The following is a 6,313-nucleotide window of genomic DNA, read 5'->3' as shown; positions in this document are numbered from 1 at the left end:
AACACCTCAGCAAGAGATGGAAGTGTTGGACTGCTCATAATCTGTGCACGAAAAGGCTCATATGCTAATGATAAACCAGTAAGAAAACGGACAACATTAAAGTCTGCACGCTGTTGTTGCATACTGCGAACATCAGCAGTGATGGGCTGATGCATATTCAGCTCTTCACAGACTCCCATAACTTTGGAATAATACTCTTCTATACTTTGAGTACCTTGTTCAAGATTGAAGTACTGTTTACATAGCTCATAAACACGGGTGATATTACCTGTCCCAGAATATAACTGGTGCAATCTATCCCATATCTCCTTAGCTATATCCAAATAAAGTAACGTTGAACTAATTTGGGGTTCAATACTGTTTATCATCACAGAGATAATCTGAGCATCTTCCTTTTCCTATGCATCAAAGGAAGTATCAGTTGCCTTGAGTTTCTCTTTAGTCAAATAAGAATCAAGACCTCTGCCTTTGAGAAAAATGGCAACAGATTTGGCCCACAATATGTAATTCTTCCCATTGAGCTTAACTGAAGTCATGGGAGAATTAAGACTGTTCGTGGGTGACAGCAAATCTGAACTTGAACTTGAGGCCATGTTGAATCCAGCAAAACAGAGAAGAAAAATGAGAGAAAACAAAAATTCTGTATTCTGGCCGAACCTAGAAGCAGGTCTGTAATGGGCCGGATTCTGAAACCGGGTCGGATCTTGGTGCGGGTCGGATCTTGGAACCGGACCGGATCTGGACTATCCCTGGTTTAGTAAACCGGGATTGGAATAGCACAACTGTGTTGCCAAACACGGGTCTTCTTCTTCTCTCTGTCACAAACTCCGGTAAACAATACGGAAGAGGCGACGCAACCCAAGCACGAGCAGCGGCCAAATCAACTTCCGGCCGAAAACCAATCTCACCCCTGCAAATCGAGACGAAGAAGCTTCTACCGGTGACGACGAAGAAACTAGAGACGACGACCACCAAAAAGGAGCTGCCGGTGACGATGAAGAAGGTAGAAACGACGAACACACTTCAGATCTGATTACGGTGAACAAGAAATTGCCGACAGTTACATCAAAACCACATTCATAATCTAAATCACGATTTGAATCATGATTGGAATCGTGATTCACCACCAACCCACCTACTAACTCTCACACTCATGATCATTGTGCTCTGATACCATGTTCTTGATCAAGAGAGAAACAGAGAGAGAGCAAATCGTATTCACTTTGTATATCAAACACTTACAAAACCTAATAAGCCTATGTAGGCTTATATATGTTACAAGGTTTACATAATAACACAAACAGCCTATTAACTAAACATAATTACATAACGACCCACTATTATATATATAACTTCTAACAAGGATCCAATACTAATGGGTTATATCTATTTGTTTATTGAAATATTTCTTTTTGCAGATGAAGTGATCAAGGAAGTCTCAGACCCCACAAGAAATGTGAATTTGAGCCTATTCGAAAAGTGGATGGAGATGTGCTTACTATTGCTTGGAAAATGCAATAATATTCAACTAAGTCTTACTATCTCTCTTATTTTTCCCCTTATTATCTTTTTATAAGTGTTGGAAATCATATCCATAAGTTGACTCAATGATTGTAACAGATTTTTTGGGTCTTCAATATAGGCTAATATTTAGGGATTTTATTTTTATTCTGATTTGATTTTATTCTCTTTATTCTGATTTAATTTTATTCTCTTTCCAAATTTGTAATTTTCCTCTTGTATATAATGGTAGTCAGGCTCTCAAATTGAGTACGCCAATTTTATCAAGTTACTTTTTGGTATCAGAGCCTCAAACCTACACCTCCCCCCCCCCCCCCTCTCTCTCTCTTTCACAGCCCCTTCCCTATTTCTTTTTTTCCTTTCTTCACAGACCCTCTTTCTTTTTCAAGCCGCTGTTGCGATAGTCCTAGGGAGAGCCAATCTCCTCTAGGTTCGACCCCTATAGGGATATTCCCTTAGTCTTTTTCATGCACTAAGGGTCAGAAGACGTGTTTGTAATTTTTTGGGGCTGCCGAGATATTCGGTAGCATTTTTGGATCAGACCGCCGTGACTCCGGCTTCTTAGTTTGATCAAAATCAGGTTTATTCCTCCTTTATTTGAAATTATTGGTAATCTGTTAAATTGTTCTATTTAATATTATGGCTGAATCAAGTAATAATAAAGAAACTCTCTTTTCGGCGCAACACACACCAGCTCAACGAGTTACTAGTGTGCTGTTGAATGGCTGTAATTTTGCATCTTGGGCTCGTTCCCTCCGCCTCTATGTTGGTGGAAAAAGCAAATCAGGGTGGATTTTAGGTATTGAAAAGATGCCAGATATTAAAGATTCTAAATATGCTCAGTGGGATATGGACAATTGCACCATTTTAGGATGGATGTTTAATTCTATGGAGGAACGCATTTATAATATATTCATGTTTTATGACTCTGTTAATGACTTGTGGACTGCTTTGAATCAAATGTATGCTCATTCTAGAAATGATACTCGTATTTTTGAATTATACCAAGATATTGCTAAGGCCTCGCAAGAAGGCCTGAATTTGTCTATAGCTGATTAATTTGGGTATTTTAGATCTCGCTGGAAGGAACTAGCTCAATATGAGCCTCTCAGTGAATTTCCTTCCGAGGCAGCCTCTCTTCTAGTCAAATGTCTTGATCATCAGCATAACTATCAGTTTTTTATGGGATTACGCCCAGAATTTGAACCACTAAAGTCTCAGATCTTGAATGCATCACCAATGCCATCTTTGTTGGAAGCCTTTGCTACTGTTGATGGTGAAGTACGCAGGCACCGTTTAATTTAGCCCTCACTTGTTCCTCTACCAGTGTCTGAGCCTGCTGGGGATAGTATGGCTTTTGCAGCCAACTTTGGATCACGAGCTTCTGGAGGTCAGATTATTTGTCACCATTGTGGAGGGGTAGGACATGTTAAGGCTCGTTACTTCAAACTTCATCCTGAACTGAAGCAAAAATTTTCTAAGAACTGTTTATCTGGAACTGGTTCTTCTCGTACTGTGGCTGTTACATAAACTCCTGTTACTACTGGTGGATCTACTGTATTTCCTGGACTGAGCCAGCTTCAGTCTCAGATTGGGCAGATCCAGGACCAGTTTGGCTCTCTGGCTTCTAGAGTTTGAGCTCCTTCAGCTGCTCCCACTGCCACTATTGCTACAGGTACTCCTACTGCATTTCATGTTAAGGCTAAGCAACCCACTTGGGTTCTGGATTCTGGGGACAATGATCACATGATTGGTGAGTTATCAGTTTTTTCTTCTAATGTCATACTTGTTACCCAATCTGTGTATCTTGCGGATGGATCTACATCTTACATTTACAGTAAGGGTGATATTTGTCTATCTCCTGATATTACTCTTTCATCTGTCCTTCATGTACTTAAACTTGCCTTTAACCTTTTATCTGTTAGCTAGCTTGCAAAAAAGCTCCAATGTGCAGTTATATTCTTACCAGATCACTGTTTATTACAAGACCTTTGTTCGAAGAGGATTTTTGGCAGGGGTTATGAGCGTGATGGGCTTTACTACTTTGGGGAACCATCAGGAACGAGTCTTCAAGCTTCTGTCCTACCTACTTCTAGTGTTTATGATGTTTCTTTTCGCACTTTTAGTCTGTGGCATGCACGATTGGGGCATGTAAACTTTCAGTATCTATGTCTATTGTTTCCTTCGTTAAATAAAGCATGTAAGGACCATAAGTTTCAATGTAAAGTTTGTGAGCTTTCTAAACATACTAGAACTAGCTGTATTTCTTATATGAGTCATGCTCCTAGTATGTTTGATCTTATTTATTCTGATGTCTGGGGCCCTTCCCCAGTTACTACTTTCTCTGGACATCGATATTATGTGACATTTATTGATGATTATTCTCGTTGTACTTGCGTTTATTTATTGAAAAAGAAATTTGATGTATTTCTTTTATTTACCCATTTTCTTCAAATGATCAAAACCCAGTATAACACTGTTGTCCGTAATATTCGTTCTGATAATGGACGAGAATATGTTTCGAATGAGTTTCGGACTGAACTTAATAAAAAGGGGATTTTACATCAACTCACTTACCCCTACACTCCTGAGCAAAATGGCGTGGTTGAACGCAAAAACTGTCATTTTATGTCTGTGGTCCGATGTCTTCTGAGTGGTATGCATGTGCCTAAATTCTATTGGCACATGGCTGTTCTTACAGCTGTTTTTCTGATTAATCGTACTCCTAGTCGAGTTTTGGGTGGTAAGGCCCCACTTCAGATTCTCCAGCCTGATTATACATTGTTTCACCTTCTGCCTCGTGTTTTCGGCTGTACTTGTTTTGTTCATAACCATAGTCCTTCTCGTCATAAACTTGATGATAAATCTATTAGGTGTATTTTCTTAGGGTATTCTACTATGTCAAAGGGCTATCGTTGTTATGATCCTGTGACCAAACATATGTATCATTCTCTTGATGTGACATTTCATAAAACTGTTCCTTTTTATAGCACTAATTCTGTGGTACCTGATTCTCTCTCTTTTGATTTGGAGAAAGAGATTTCTCCTATTGCCCGTCTTGTTCCTCTATTTGAAAATCACACTGTCCTCGAATCTCCTTCTCTATCCATGCAGGGTTCCCCTCCACCTTTGCAGGTTTACTCTCGTTGCCATCGCACTCAACCTCCCATGCCAGAATCATCTTCAAAACCAGGTCCAGGTAACTCTCCTTCTCCTATGGCTCCTACCATTCCTGAGCATACCTCCCGTTATCCTACCCATGATCGTCACCCTCCTAATTGGTATGGTTTTTCTAGTAGCACTGACCACCCTATTTCCCAGTATGTCTCCTATAATGGTCTTTCAGGTGCATATAAATCCTTCCTGGGCAAGATTGAGACCATTTCTATTCCTCGATCAGTGTCAGAGGCCCTCCAGGATCCCAATTGGGTGTCTGCCATGACAACAGAAATGGATGTTTTACAACATAATAATACATGGGAACTTGTTGCTTTACCTGCTGGGGAGAAAACGGTTGGCTGCAAATGGGTCTTTAATGTGAAATACTTAGCCGATAGTTTTATTGATCGGTATAAGGCTCGATTGGTGGCAAAAGGCTTTACTCAGATTCCGGGTAAAGACTTTAGTGCTACCTTTGCTCCTATGGCAAAGTTGACGTCTGTGCGACTGCTTATCTCCTTGTCTGCTGCCCATTCTTGGCCTCTGCATCAGTTAAATGTCAAGAATGTTTTTCTTAATGGAGACTTACTTAAGACTATATATATGGATCCACCCCTTGGATTTCAAGCTAAGGGGGAGTATGCTGGGAAAGTTTGTAGGCTGCGGAAGTCTCTTTATGGTCTGAAGCAATCTCCTAGAGCTTGGTTTAGTCGTTTCAGTTATGTTGTTCTATCCATGGGCTTTGTGCGTTGCCACTCAGACCATACTTGTTTTATTCGACGTCGCTCTGATGGTCGTTGCATTATGTTATTGGTATATATAGATGATATCATTATCACAGGTGATGATGCTTCAGGAATTGCTCAGGCGAAACTTCATCTTCAAAAGTCCTTTGATGTGAAGGACTTAGGTCCTCTTCGATATTTTCTTGGAATTGAGGTTACTAGATCCCGTCATGGAATTTCTTTATTTCAAAGGAAATATGTTTTGGATCTTCTTCAAGATACTGGCATGCTTGGGTGTCGACCCGCTTCCACTCGTATGGACCCCAATCTCAAACTCTCTGTTGAGTAAGGGGAATTACTTTCAGATCCATCCGTGTATCAACGTTTAGTAGGTCATCTTATCTACTTCACTAACACAAGGCCCGATTTGACATTTGTTGTTTGTGTGATTAGTCAAATCATGCATGCCCCTCGCTCAACTCATATGGATACAGTCTACTATATTTTAAGGTATCTTAAGTCGTGCCCTGGTCTTGGTCTGTTCTATGCCTCAGGAAATCAGTCTGGACTCTCATGCTTTACTGATGCAGACTATGCTAGATGTAAGACAGATAGAAGTTCTACCTCTAACTTTTGTACTTTCTATGGTAATCATCTCATATCATGGAAGAATAAGAAGCAAGCTGTTGTCTCTAGATCCTCTGCTGAAGCTGAATACCGAGCTATGGCTCAAGGTACTTGTGAGCTCCTTTGGCTTTAATCAATTTTGGGAAAGTTGGGTCTTGTAGAGAAAGGTTCTTCAAGGCTGTTTTGTGACAATAAATCAGCCATTATGCTCGTTTCCGATTCTGTTTTACATGAAAGGTCAAAACATATTGAGGTAGACATTCACTTTATTCGAGAGAAGG

This window comes from Cornus florida, unplaced genomic scaffold (assembly GCF_030987335.1).
Source record: "Cornus florida cultivar Cherokee Brave unplaced genomic scaffold, ASM3098733v1 CherokeeBrave_3.0.0_Hap2_Chr06, whole genome shotgun sequence".
Taxonomy (NCBI): domain Eukaryota; kingdom Viridiplantae; phylum Streptophyta; class Magnoliopsida; order Cornales; family Cornaceae; genus Cornus; species Cornus florida.
Note: the sequence above shows the minus strand (reverse complement) of the source record.